Source organism: Microcaecilia unicolor, chromosome 4 (assembly GCF_901765095.1).
Source record: "Microcaecilia unicolor chromosome 4, aMicUni1.1, whole genome shotgun sequence".
NCBI classification, from domain to species: domain Eukaryota; kingdom Metazoa; phylum Chordata; class Amphibia; order Gymnophiona; family Siphonopidae; genus Microcaecilia; species Microcaecilia unicolor.
This window is the reverse complement of record NC_044034.1, coordinates 127,244,572-127,259,872: the sequence shown is the minus strand read 5'-3', so window position 1 is coordinate 127,259,872 and position 15,301 is coordinate 127,244,572. Positions and strand designations below refer to the sequence as shown.

The 15,301-nt window shown below is 43.5% G+C and overlaps 1 protein-coding gene across 5 annotated transcripts in view; it reads left to right on the top strand.

Annotated features, from left to right (window-relative positions):
* Window positions 1–15,301, top strand: part of DACH1 (dachshund family transcription factor 1) — a 743,295-nt gene that overhangs the window by 493,763 nt on the left and 234,231 nt on the right. The gene's annotated exons all lie outside the window — the stretch shown is intronic.

The following is a 15,301-nucleotide window of genomic DNA, read 5'->3' as shown; positions in this document are numbered from 1 at the left end:
AAATACAAACATCCAGCAAAACCGGAAGGCCGAATATATTGTGACCACTGAGACAGGCATTTTATTATGTCGAAACATGGACCGTGTTGGGTCCTGTTAATTTAACACTCAAAGCAACTTTTAAGCACCAGTCCCTTTGTTGGAGTGTCCATTGTCCACCCTCTACTCTTATTTGATAGAAGTATGAGTGGATCAGGGACACTCACTAAAGTTGCACGCCATGTTATGGAATTTGGTGAATCTGCACTTAACTTACACACGAGGATTTACACAAGGTTTCGGTAGATCTAAATTCTTCCATCAAAAGTTCAGCATGGATCCTGGCAATAACAGTAACCAACTCAGCGTGCTGTTTATAGAATAGGGCTCAGCACTCATTTTTTTCTACGACCAAATTTGGGCACCATTTACAGAATTTTTGGATCAGACCAGTGGTCCATCTATCCCAGTGTCCTGCTTCCAACAGTGACCAATCTAGGTCACAAGTACCTGGCAAAAACTCAATTAGTATCAATAGTTCATGCTACCAATCCTGGGGCAAACAGTGGATTGCCCCATGTCCTTCTTAATAACAGACTATGGACTTTTTCTCCAGGAACTTGTCCAGACTTTTAAATCCAGATACACTAACCGCTGTTACCACATCCTGCAGCAGTGAGTTCCAATGTGAAAAAATATTGTCTCCTATTCATTTTAAAAGTATTTCCTTGTAATTTCATTGAGTATCCTATAGTCTTTGTACTTTTTGAAAGAGCAAAAAATCAATTCACTTCTACCTGTTGTACACCACTCAGGATTTTATAGACCTCAGTCATATCCCCCCTCAGCCATCTCTTTTCCAAGCTGAAGAGCCCTAACCTCCTTAGCCGTTCCTCATATGGGAGGAGTTCCACCCCTTTTATCATTTTGGTCACTTTTCTTTGAACCTTTTATAATTCCGCTATATCTTTTTTGATATACAGCGACCAGAATTGAACATGGTACTCAAGGTAAGTTTGCACCATGGAGCAATACAGAGGCATTATAATATTTATGGTCTTATTTTGCAACCCTCTCCTAATAATTCCTAGCATCTTGTTTGCATTTTTGGCCACTGCCGCACACTGGGCAGAAGATTTCAGTGTATTGTCTACACTGACACCTAGATCTTTTCTATAGTGCTGACTCCTAAGGTGGACCCTAGCATCAGGTAACTATAATTCGGATTATTCTTCCCAATGTACATCATTTTGCATTTGTCCCCGTTAAATTTCATCTGCCATATGGATGCCTAGTCTTCCAGTTTCTTCAGGTCATCCTGTAATTTTTCACAATCCAATGTGTTTGACAACTCTGAATTGTTTTGTGTCATATGCAAATTTAAATCACCTCACTTGTTCCATTTTCCAGATCATTTATAAATATATTAAATAGCACCAGTCCAAAGTGTGCACATTTATCAACATTACTTTTGAAACTGAAATAAAAAAAGATTAAAATATTTTGCCCATCTTTAATTATTATTGTAGTGATCAAAGCTACATGGACAGCATATGGTGAGACATGATGCTTCACTCAAACTTTTTTTCAGATAGATTTTGCATGTAAGGTTACTAAAGAAAGAGTTGGTGCTAGCTATTACTGCACAAAAATTATGCTTCCTGTATCATTTCTGGAAAAAGATGACTAACATCTCCAGAAACAAAAAACAAAAAAGAGGTTTTAATGAATTCTGTTAGAGCAAACAATTTGTAGTACAGCAGTTCAAATCCCATCCTTTTGTGAGTTTGTTGTGTTTTTACAGTAATTCAAACATGTAACTTTTGCAGACAGCTTATGGACCCATGCCATGAAAATGAGCCATTCTCAACATTTTGAATTGTTACTTTAATCATCTTTTCCCAGAGATGTTCACATTTATCTTCTAGTAACAATCCAAGAAGCATATTTGCTGTAGTATAATGATCTTCACTGTCAGCAAGGGCCTCTCTGGTAAACAAACAAACAAACAAAAAAAAATCTTTTATTGTCTGAAGCATGGTTATCACTGGACAAAGTGGATGATGTCCTGGGCAGTAGGGCAAATATGAATCCCTTTCTGATATTGCTGCCAGTATGATTCACAGACGTACTCAAAGAGATATGAGTAACTAAAATGATCTCTTCCCTTAGATATTCTCTTGCTGTCTCTCTCAGCTCACGTCTCCAAGCACATTCTCCATCTCCCAAAACTTTTCCTCATTTCCTGCCCCCCTCATACTCCCTTCTTCCAGTATACCCCCCCCCCCCCCCAAACCATTTCTGGTCATTTTCACTCTTCACCTACTTCTTTCCACCATTCTTCTATGACTTATCCCCTCCAGGCTGGCTCTGTCCCAAACTTATTAATCCCCTTCACCTTCCCTGGAGGCTTGCTTGCCTCTCTTGTAGCACTACATATGACGGAGTGAGTTTAGCCACTTGGCGCTTGAACTCATCCACTGTTTGTACAATCACACAAAAATGGCATGGGAGCTCAGGCGCACAAACTGATGAAAGCTATACAGTGCTGGAGGAAACAAATAGCTTTTGTGGAGGCAATAGCAGCAGTTCTCCAGAGAATATAGCAGGAGAATTGTGTTGAGGGAATAGATTTACTGAGCTTAGGGTTACCATATGGCTCCAGAAAAAGGAGGACAGATTGAGCCAGCCAGGTTTTACTTCCATTGCTTTCCATTGAAAGCAATGGAAGTAAAACCCGGCTGGCTCAATTGCTTTCCATTGAAAGCAATGGAAGTAAAACCCGGCTGGCTCAATCCGTCCTCCTTTTTCTGGAGCCATATGGTAACCCTAACTGAGCTGATACTAAGTATGATAGAAGCCACTCCTGGCCCCAGGCTTTATAATGAAAATTTCTACTGTAGTACAATCCCCATTATAATATTGCATAAACTACAATTGAACCAAAATGCAGTGGCTCAGTTGTTGACTAAATAAAGGAACTATGAAAGAATTTCCCCAGGTTTTAAAATCCTTGAATCAAGGGCAGTAGGATTGGGGTGGGCCTCTGGGGCTATAGCATGATAATTATTTTGTCCAACAAAGAATCAGAAACTAGAGAGTCCTAGGGTGAGACTGGAGAGTTTTTTTGCTTGGCCCCTCCAACCAAAAAGGGGTTGTGCTACTCCAGCTTTATATTGCCTTCTGCTAAAATTTTAGAAGACGGTTTTATAAAGGACTTTAAAAAATATGCAGCATGTACTGATTTTTATGCAATCTGTGTGACAACATTCCAGGGCACACAGAGATGCAACAGAGTTGTGATATATCCACATTGTGAGGAAGCAGGAAACTAGAAGGTCCAGAATGCACTGAGCAGGAAGTGAAGCAGAGTCAGAGGAAGGACTCTAGGCAGGAGAGTGAGAAGCCAGGAGGTGATTGGGAAATTGAACCAGGTGTGAGAGGTTTTCAGGCAGATTTATTAAGACAATGGTGGAAAGCTGGAAGGGGGAGATGGAAGCGCTGGGGAAGCTCTCTGCTGAAAAGGTGACAGCTGCACTACCCTCTGAGCAGGAAAAGTAAATGCTTTTGTTTGGCTGTTTAAACTGTGAAAGTTTGAGGAACTGCTTTAAGTCTGTAAAGGGTTTAATTAGAAGACTCTGAGTAAATGCCTTTTGTTATGTTTGAGTTGAAGAAGAAATAAGCCATGAAGCTTATGTTAAATGGCAACTAATAAAGCCTTTGGTTATAAGAAGCCTGGTGTTGAACATTTGTGAAAGGAGAAGAGGAGGCAGAGAACTCCCCTGTGTGTGAGGCAGAGTCCTAGTGAGTCACCCAAAGTGTAGAGCCCAGCAGTGACTGTGTGTGAAGGAAGCTAAGCAGGATCAGCCCTGGCCAGGTCCTGGAAGGGTGACCAGCTCACAACATATTTTAGAAAAAGTGAGCATATGCATAGATTAGAATATACACACATTTACACCTTCAGTATAGATTTGTACATGAAGATTTGTGTGCTGTTGGGGCTGGTTCTGGGAGCCTATCATATAAAGGCTGATAGGAAAGCTGCTCACTTAGTGTGAAGTGAAGATGTGGGGAAGCTGTCTAGACAGTGTATATTGGAGATGGTGAGATCTGTGGCCCACTGAAGATTGTATCAAGTAAACCAAGATAAGTATTTGACGTCTTAATTTTTTGATTATGCTGTTAATTGATGACATAAGCACAATTCTATAAAGGGTGCCTGTCCACATGAGAGCACGCATAATTTGGTATGTACAAAAGTGCTTTAAAATTCTATGATGTGCATGCAGGTAATCATGCCTTTTATAGAATAGGTGCCTATGTTGGCCTAAAGCTTTGCTCAAATGCTGCAAGGCACATAAGGTACTGAGCACGATGTTGCATGTGCATCACATATGCGATCACATCACAGACATGGTGACAGCAAGAAAAAGAAATATGCCTGCCATCAGGATGCCAAACATTAGTGAGCAGGACACCCTCCTGCTGGCCAGGCACATTTTGCCCAGAGCCTGGCCACAGGAGGAACTACCTGAAAGTCCAGAGATCCTGGGAAAAAGTGCACTGACATTTTAACAGGTTTTGTCCCTCCCTTCTACTCCCCCCTGCCTTTCCCCACTATTCAAACCCCAGAGGAGCAAGACCCCTCTCAGGAGATGGTTTGTCTTAGTGACTCTGAGGAGGAATATGTCCCCCTGCAGCAGGCTCACTCTCCTCCACCACATGCACACCCTCTCCAGGGCTAGCTTCTGGTGCAGCTTCCCCTATGGTTGGCCCTGGAGGTGTTAACTTCAACGCATTGGTGGAGGAAATTGGAATGATACAGGAGGGCATGGACTTGCGGCTAAGGGCCATCAAGGACAGTGTGGAAATTATGCAGTATGCTCTAGGGTAACTGTTAAGTGATGTGGTCAACCTTATATTTGCCCTAGAGCATGCAGGTATCATCTATGCCCACCATATCTGATGGCCCTTAGCTAGGTCCACCCCTAATGACTGGTGCTGCTCTCTGGGAGGTGTTCTGCTACCCTTCCATCTTTCCTGTGTTTCATTTTCCCCCCTTGAGGCAATAGCTTTTTATCTGTATGTTTTATATGTTTATAAAGGGTGAATAAATATTTATTTTATTTAAAAAATATTAAAATTTAAAGTTTTGCAAATAATTTAATACCAATATGTTAAGTAAAACATCACCAGGTTTGTCATGTGTTATTTCACAAATGGATCTCTGCCTGAGCTATGTTTCCATGGATTCACACTGGTATAGATCAAATACTGTTGAGATTGTAAGGCAGATAGACTTATGGCATTATCAAGTCAACTACAGGCCCACTCTCTTCAAAGTGCTATGTTAGAACACAGATTGGCACGCTTCATGGGCCCTCATGTATGCACAAGTCATATAGGGAAAATCAATCTCTGCTATATCGAGGCAGAGGTGCAATTTCAACCTTTGCCAGTTGGGAGAAACAGGACCACTTTACTGGTTGGTGTATCATGGGACCTAATCCTATCTCAACTTCAACATAGTTAACCTGACAAGTATGTGATTGAGGTACATGCGGCACCACTGACATTCTAAATGAGATTCTACAAACACTGGCTTTTCTGGTAGAGCACAGCCCTCAAACTTACATTTTCTCTGCCTTGCCCAAGGTGCAGCAGTTAATGTGTGTCTGGTGAGTATCCAGATATCAGGATAGTAGAAGGTGACCATATGTATGTTTCCTGTGAGAGTACTCCACATAGCCCCTGTATGGATTAACATGTTTCCATTATCCACTAGAAGCAAACAAATGGGTGGGAATGACCAGAGCAATTAATCAAGATAAGCAGATCAAAGTTTTATTGTATAGAATAGTGTTTGCTTGAAGAGAGTGCAAAAATTGGAAGAGCAGGCTTCATTAGAACATGGAGTCCACACTACAATGAAGACTACGTTTCTAATTTTTGCACTGTCTTCAAGAAAACACTGTTTATTATACATAAACACTGTAAAAAAACAAAAAAAAAACAAAAGCAACATACAGATCACTTAATTAAAAAAAAAGACCAAAACATTGCTTCATGCCAACCCTTGCTGAACAAACAATTCATATAACCTGTCAGTACAAATTACCATGCTATCCTATATTAGAAAGCTTCCATGAACAAGTGAGTTTCAATAATTTATTAAAATAGTTGGTATTCAAGCTCTTAATCTGTATGGGGAGCCTGTTCCACAAGACTGGCCATGCAAGCAAAATGCTCAACATTTTCAATTTAAAGAATTATTATTTATTGCATTTGTATCCCACCTTTTCCCACCTATTTGCAGGCTCAAAGTGGCTTACATAGTTTTGTAGCACAATTATTCTTGGATGAGTTTTGAACAAGCTTATTAATGTACAGTTTGAAAGACAAAGATTACACTCACATTTTGAACTTATTCAACTAGTCGAACTTCTTGATCACACAACTTAATCAGGTCTGACACTTATTCTCCAAAAACATTTCCAATCATCATCACTTCCTTTTTCTGAACACTGAAGACCAACTATTTGGGTTTGTGCCAGGCACTTGTGACCTGGATTGGCCACAGTTGGAAACAGGATACTGGGTTAAACGAACCATTGGTCTAACCCAGTATCGCTATTCTTATGTTCTTATGTAACTTATTTTCTTTTAACCAATCAGAATTAGACAGAAAAATAGATTGCAGGTGATCAATAGTCCTGTCAATCTGATAGTCAATAGAAAAGAAAAACTGAATGTCATCCGCATAAACTCTATAGTGTGCATTCAGTGTCTTCAAAAGGTGACACAAAGGTAGGAGTTAAATATTAAATAGAACTGGTGACAAAATGGAGCCTTGTGGCACTCCTGCATCCAGTGTGCCAAAAAAAGAAGAGAACCAATTTAGAATTGTTCCTGATATATTCTGCAGGCCTTAAGTCTATTTATCAATATACCATGATTAACTGTGTCAAAGGTGGCCAATAGATATAACATAACCTGCAAATAACAATAGGAATAATCCCAACCCTTGTCTCAAAATATCAACAGTAGACAATAAGGATTTTTTCACTATGCACTCTATGAAATCTGTAATGAAACGGTTCCAAAATTTTAGTCTCCTCCAGATGCTTCTCTAGTTGTTTCAACACTAATTTCTTACCATCACAGGTAAAGATAAAACTGGTCTAAAGTTACTCAAAACAGATTGATCCAATGATGTCTTTTTTAAAAATGGTCTCACTATTGAGGTCTTCAATGAGTCAGGTACCATGCCTTTACTTAGAGACATTTGGACCAGAAAAATAGCCAGACATAAACTATCACCTGCTGCCCAATACACTGAAGGGGAACATCTATCCTCAGAGGAATTAGTGGGTCTAAGAGTCTTCAAAAGAGACCACACCTCTGAGGCTGCCACAGATTCAAAATGATTCCAGTTAAATTCATCCCCAAATAGCGAAACCTCTTTAGGCAGCCAAGAATCAGATACAGCCTAGCTTCCTCACTTTTTCTTAAGCCCACCTCACCCCACTCCATGCTAGCAGCTTGTTGGAACTGTTCTCCAACATCTGGTCTCTAATTTTTATGGGGAGCCCAGGACTCCATCAGGGGTGGGCAGAGGTTGACTTCCCACTGTAGCTGGGCCCTCCACCCCAGCCTAGCTGTCAGTGCATCACAACTCCCATTTTGAGACTCTTCAGATGATTTGTGGACATGGTAAGGGAAAAAAAGTAAAGCTCACAGGTAGTTAGTATTTCCCTTTCTAGGGTGATCAGGGTTATGATACTGCCGTAGACTTTGCAGTGTTGAGCAGACCGTTTCTGTGGGCTCCGTGTGTTATATCCCTCCATATATTTTTTGAGGTGTTCCACATTGCAGTTTTGCTGGATTTTTCTATTAAGACAATGGCAGATACCATGCTACAGTATAGTTTTTGGGTTGTTGTTGTTATTATTATTATTATTATTATATTGCATTTGTATCCCACATTCCCCCACCTATTTGCAGGCGCAACGTGGCTTACATAGATTTGTAAACATTGTCATATCAGGGAGACAGATATAGTTGGTAGTGTGTAAAGGAAGGGAAGGGGGAAGAAGGAAGAGAGTGATTGGTTAGTTATAGAAGGTGGGTTTTCATAATTGATTGGACTGGTGCGGTGACTTAGTGAGGTTATATGTTCTCATTGTAGGCCTTGTTGAAGAAGAATGTTTTTAGAGATTTTCGAAAGATGGTTATTTCGTTGATTGCTTTCATGTCTGTAGGCAATTCATTCCATAGCTGCATGACTCCTACCCTGACAGCCTCATATAGCACATTGTACTCACACTGTTAAGTTATCAGGGGTTATTTACTTTTATTTGTTAACAGCTGCAGTTATAAAGGTAATGTTATGGAAGGTGGGGAGGGGCAAAAGGGGAAGGAGGGGGGAGGGTCACACAGATGCAGACGTGCACTACAGAAACAAGAAATGTGTTTGGATTAGTTAATTTCTTGCATCTAGTACTTGCTGCTATGCCTGTGGTGGTTTCAGATTGTGAGGTTGTATAGGTTCACTCTCATCACTACTATTGTTTTCCATCATAGCTTCCTCTGGTTCAGGTATGTGGGGAAGAATGGCAAGATTGTGGAGCATGCAGCAGACTATGAATATATCACACGCTTTAGATGGGGTATACAGAAGTTTCCACCTGGACTGGTCCAGACACCTGAATCTAGACTTCAGCATGCCAAAGGTCCATTCAATGATAGCCCTTGTTTACTGCTGTGCTTCATTGTATTTCTCATTGGCTCCATGTGGGTGGACAGTGGGGGGTCATTAACTATTTACAGAGGTGATATCCTAGGTCACCTTCATGGAAAGGAGGACAGAGCATGTTAATGTGTAAACACTGTTGTGTGGGTTTACTTCCAAAGACCATTGGCTGTTTAGTTTCTGTGCATATCCTTGCAGTCTGAGGGACTAACCTGTGGGAAGAAGAGAGAAAGATGGTTATTGATGGTAAGGGAATGGGTGGGTGTGATGAGCTGTCCTAACAGCCATCCCCCAGTGATATGGCCACTTTGGCAACACTTGTGGATTATGGATTGGGACAAAATACACACATCATTGCAGTATCCTGGTTAGCTTGCACTCGCCTATGTGATAAAATTAGAGGCATTGCAAATGACCTGCACATTCAAAGAATGATAGAACTTGCAGTTTTAGGTGGCTTTAATCCCTGCATGTGGTCTCAGGGCTATATGAGCACAGTCAGTAGCACCCAGCACTGATGGAAAGTCTGCCAGTTCATTGTTTGGTGTTGCCCTAGCTTGCACATTAAGGATGTGATATACTGGGTGTCCCTTTGCAGAAAACTGAGGCCCAGATGCATCAACCATATGTAAAAAAAATCTAAAACGTTAAAGTCCTTAACAAATTTGAAAAAACAAAGCATGCACCAAAAAAACAAGTTGCACATGTTCGGTGCGATATTGAAAGTACAGTGTATCAAAGATTCGTAATCCCCGTCGGTAATCAGCCCCTAAAGCATGTGCAGAGCAGCCAAACGTTATGCTGGCTGCTCTGTGCATGCCACAAACGTCCAAAACAGCAACAAAAAACCCCACAAACACGTGGCTCCCCGGCTTCCCCCTGCATCAATGCAAAAATAAACATACATCAAAAAAGGATCTGGAGGGGGCAAAGGCGCTTGTCAGAAGCGTCCAGTATGGAAGGCCTTGTCCCCCACCCCAAGGTCGCTGCTGCTCCCCGCTTCTGCTGGTATTAAATAAAAAATTAAAACAAAACTAAAAAGTTTAGCAGCCCTGGTCCCCCTCCCTTCCTGTCTCTCTCTGTACTGCTTCTCCCATAGCTCCGCCTCCCGGCATCCTCAGCCCCTGTGCCCCACCCCCCCTCCACTTTACCGGCCCGTGCAGCGCCGCTCACCTCTGTGTGAAGGTGCTGCACGGGATGGAACAGCTGATCGGCGATCGCTTCTGCCTTCACCGACATCTCTCTCCTTCCTGTGCCCGCCCTCCTCTGACGTAAGTTACCTACGTAACTGCCTCCCCCCCCCCCCCCAGTGTGTCAGAGCTGCAGCTGCGGAGAGTGTGGCATTAGGAAAGGAAAAGCTTCTTCTTGCCTCACCTGCAGAGTCTGTCAGGTGGCTCTGTGCAGCTAGGATTTCAATGAGAGAAAGAGCGAGAGAGAGATTTACACGTACACAGCTCAGATCTGAAGCTAGGATGTGCTTTTCATGGTCTGAATCGCTGTGAGCCTTCTTCATACAAAGGGGGTGGAGGATGCCGGGAGGCGGAGCTATGGGAGAAGCAGTACAGAGAAAGATAGGAAGGGAGGGGGAGCGGGGCTGCTAAACTTTTTAGTTTTGTTTTAATTTTTATTTTATACCAACAGAAGCGGGGAGCAGCGGCGACCTCGGGGGGGGGGGGGGCAAGGCCGTCCATACAGGACGCTCATGATGAGCGCCTTTGCCCCCTCCCGATCCTTTTTTGATGTTTGTTTCATTTTTTATTTTAGGCAGAGGGAAGCAGGGAGCCACGTGTTTGTGTTTTTTTTTTCTTTTTAAACATGCCAGGGGATTTTTATGGTGCAGAGGAGCAGGGCCGTGCCGATGCGGTAAGCGAGGTAAGCGCCGCAGGGGGGCGCCCACCTTTGGAGGGCGCCGCCGCGGTGCTTACCCTCGCCCCGCCGAGGACTTTAAATCTTTTGGCACCAGAGAGGGGGTGCCGCCGCTCCCGCTGCTCTTCATGATCCTGGCACCCCCCCCTCCCGCACCAGCCCTTTAAATTTATTTGCCGAGCGAGCGCAGCACCTCGTGTGCAAGTAAAAGAAGCGGATCCGATCATCTCATTGGGCCTTCCCTCACTGTCCCGCCCTCCTCTGACGCAACTTCCTATTTCCTCTAGGGCGGGACAGTGAAGGAAGGCCCAATGAGATGGTCGGATTCGCTTCTTTTACTTGCACACGAGGTGCTGCGCTCGCTATCGCGTCGGCATTGGCAATTTATTTTTAAAGACGGGTGGCAGGGAGAAGACGAGGCAGGGTGAGGGTGGGGGACAGATGGGGTGACCGTGAAGGTGGGGGGGGGGGACTCGGATAGCAGAAGGGACTGGGTGGGAGACAGATGGGGGGAGGGGGACTCGGATGGGCAGAAGGGACTGGGTGGGAGACAGATGGGGTGAGGGTGGGGGGCACTTGGATAGCAGAAGGGACTGGGTGGGAGACAGATGGGGTGAGGGGGACTCGGATGGGCAGAAAGGACTGGGTGGGAGACAGATGGGAGAAGGGGCATGGAGCTGGAACTGGGGTCTGAAAAGTGAGCAGGAGGGAGAATGGGGTCAAGCCTGGGGCAGGGGTGGATGGGAGAATCAATGGATCTGGAACTAGGGGCAGCCGCAGGTGGGAACTGGGAGCCGAAAAGAGGGGGCAGTGAGAGAGGGGGGACAGATCCTGGATGGAATGGGGAGTGAGAGGGAGGGCAGACCCTGAATGGATGGGAGGGCAAAGAGGCATGGATGGGAGGGCAGGGCCCAGGGAGAGGACAAATTGCTGGAAGGTGAGGGAGAGAGGATTGCTGGCTATGGATGGAGGAGGGAAGGGCAGAGAGGGACAAGGATGGACATGGGGGCCCAGGGAGAGGACAAATTGCTGGAAGGGGAGGGGAGAGAGGATTGCTGGCTATGGATGGAGGAGGGAAGGGCAGAGAGGGACAAGGATGGATATGGGGGCCCAGGGAGAGGACAAATTGCTGGAAATGGAGGGGAGGGGAGAGAGGAGAAATTGCTGGCTATGGATGGAGGAGGGAAGGGCAGAGAGGGACAAGGATGGACATGGGGGCCCAGGGAGAGGACAAATTGCTGGAAGGGGAGGGGAGAGAGGATTGCTGGCTATGGATGGAGGAGGGAAGGGCAGAGAGGGACAAGGATGGATAGGGGGGCCCAGGGAGAGGACAAATTGCTGGAAATGGAGGGGAGGGGAGAGAGGAGGATTGCTGGCTATGGATGGAGGAGGGAAGGGCAGAGAGGGACAAGAATGGACATGGATGGGAGGGCAGGACCCAGGGAGAGAGGAGAAAATTGCTGGAAATGGATATAGAGCAAGAAATGAAGAAGAAAGGAGAAAAGTAAAGAAATAAATGGAAAGGAAGCCCTGGAAACGGAGTTAAGAGGACAGATAGCAGCAGAATCAGATACTGGGCCAGCATGATCAGAAAAAGAAAGTCACCAGACAACAAAGGTAGAAAAAAAATCATTTATTTTCATTTTAGTGTTTGGAATATGTCCACTTTGAGAATTTACATCTGCTATCTTATTTTGCAATGTATAGCAATTTGTTTCTAAGAATATTGCTGACAATTCCTTTCAGTGTGGCAAGTGGTGAGCGATCATTTTCATGGGGGGGGGGGTGATCATTTTCACGGGGGGGGGGGGGGCGCCAACTGATAGTCTGCAGGGGGGCGCCAAAGACCCTAGGCACGGCCCTGCAGAGGAGATGACAGCTCAGGCCTTAACGACAGGTCTGAGCTCACTTAAATTTCAGACGGTAGATGATTCGTTGCAATCGTCGGTATGGTTAGTGCATTCCGAATTGTCCACATTTCAATGGTAGTTTCTCGTTTGCATTCCATTTTCGTTAGCTGCTTGCTTCATTGGAAAAAGGCCTTTAATGCATGCAACAGTTAGGAATTTCCTTCGTTAAAGGGTTGTTAGAGGGTCGTTAAGGTTTAGTGCATCTGGCCCTCTGTAAGAATTGAGCAATACAGTGTGAAGGCTGCTGGCTGGCTAGTGCCTGCTGACGTTCTGAGTAGTGTGTATACACATCTCGTGGCAGGAATGCTATGGCAGTGGTCACCTTCAGCTGGACCATCAGGACGTGTCCCTTCCACATTTGTTGTCTATTGTTTAACAATAACTTGATATACTGCCTAACGAGGGGACACACAATACAGTGTGTGTACTAACTCAAAAAAGGAGAGCAACACCAGTTTTCTAGTAGGACAGTATAATAAAGGAAGAAAGCAAAAAAAAAAAAAGAAAAAAAAATTAAATAGAGCAGACACAAGACTAATCCAAATCCTTTTGGCCCAATTCTGGAGGCTGACCCATATCCAATGCTCCATAGGCTTTCTGAAATAAGAAGGTTTTTATTCCTGATCTGAATTTTAAATAAGAGTGCTCAGAACGTAAGGTTAAAGACAGGATGTTCCATAATAAATAATGCTGGAGCAGTATAGAAGAAAGCTGACTATCTAGTAAATGCAAATTGAGAAGAAAATATCAAAGGAATAGATAAACGAGATTCATAAGTAAAGTGGAGGAAACAGGCAGGAACATATGGAACAGCCAGAGATGAAAGATATGCAGGGGTCACAGCACAGAGAATTTTGTGAATTAAGGTTAAGATTTTAAACTGGAGCTTAAATTGAACCAGGAGGCATTGGTGTGGAATCATAAGGGATGCAATGTGATTGAATCTCTTTGCATACAAATAGATGTGGATAGCTGTATTGGGGACCAATTAAAGATGTTTAAGGAGATAATTTGAGAGACCTGCATAAACAACATTGCAGTAATCTAATTGTGTCATAACTAATGCATAAAGAATTGTCATAGAACGTGAGGTATCTAGTTATCTTCTGATTGAGTGTTATAGGCTCAAGATAATCCTCCAGCTAATAGCAGATGTGTACAATTGTCTCCTGCATATATATTGTTCTTCAGTCAGTTGCTCCTCAGTCAGCCTGTACTCCCCCCACCCCCACATACACATTTGCACACTGTCTCCCCTTCTCCTCTGTCTCCTACAGGCCAATATCCACAGCAACAGCATCTCACTTACATTCATGCTTCTACACCCACACTACTGCACCAGTACACACCAGCAGTAGCATCCAGTGGTTCCCATGAACTATGGCATAGGACTACACACACACACACACCCCAAGACAGACAGACACACACACCCCAAGACAGACACACACACACCCCAAGACAGACAGACAGACACACACTCCAAGACAGACACACCCTCAAGACAGACAGACAGACACACATACACACCCTCAAGACAGACACACACACCCTCAAGACAGACAGACAGAGACACACACACCCTCAAGACAGACAGACAGAAACACACACACCCCAAGACAGACAGACAGACACACACACACACACACGCCTAGACAGACACACACACCCACACCAAGACAGACACACAGGGTTGAGGAGATAGGTAGAGATATACAAACAATGACAGTTGGACACACACAGGGATTGGATAAAGGGAGAGGGTGCTGAGGAGGAGAAAGGCAGTTTAGGTGTTGAAGGGGAAATAGAGGGTGTCAGGATAGATAGGAGCAACAAGGAGGTGGGTAGGGGAATGTGGGGCTCTGCAAAGCAAGGTGAGGGTAGACCAGAAGCACAATGCACCAACTAACACTCCAGGTCCTGCCAATTAGTTGCTATAAATAGCAGGTATACAGTTGAGCATGGGAGATTTGCATCATCTGCTTGCGTGCTTTTAGAGAATATAAACGGCACACTCAGAAACTGGGCACACCATGCGCCTGCCCACTCTCAATCCCATTCACACCCCCTGTCATGGCGCTTAAGTATTTGCGATATGATCTGACTTTGCAGAATTGCACTTAGTGTGGAACTGTCGCCATACATAATGATTAATTTGCATCCAAATTATGTGCCTAACTGTTAAAGAATTAGGGAGTATATGGACAATTATAATTATTTTTTATAGATAATACATTTTTAATGCAAAAATATTCAGAAAAAATTGAATTGTTGATTAGATTAAAGAAGATATAATGGTGAAATAAGTTTTTGCTTCATATACCATGGTCCTTAAAACAAATTCCCAAATAGCAGAGTCCATAGGAGAGTGTTTGAGAATGGTGGAATTTGGATATTGGCATTTATAAAAGCACCATTTTTGGATATTGCACCTAGGGCATCCTTGTATAAAATTAGCCCTTTATTATATCTCAAAGATTTTATAATTAGTATTTAAAGTTGTAAATACTATGATTCTGTCTTATTTAAATGATCTAATAATATACCATCAACCCACATATCCTCTTAGATCTTCAGAATGTTATCTTTTAAAAATGACCAAACAATCAGAAATTAATGAACAAGACTTGTTCATTTATTAGGCCTGTATTACGGAACCAGCCTCTTTGAGATGCCTTTTGCACAAAGATCTTCTGTTCTTTTGGAAGGCACTTAACATTTAGTTATTCCAGCAAACATTTTAATGGGCTGCATTTCTACGCTATATTAGAAGGCTCTGAGATTGCTTAAAAAC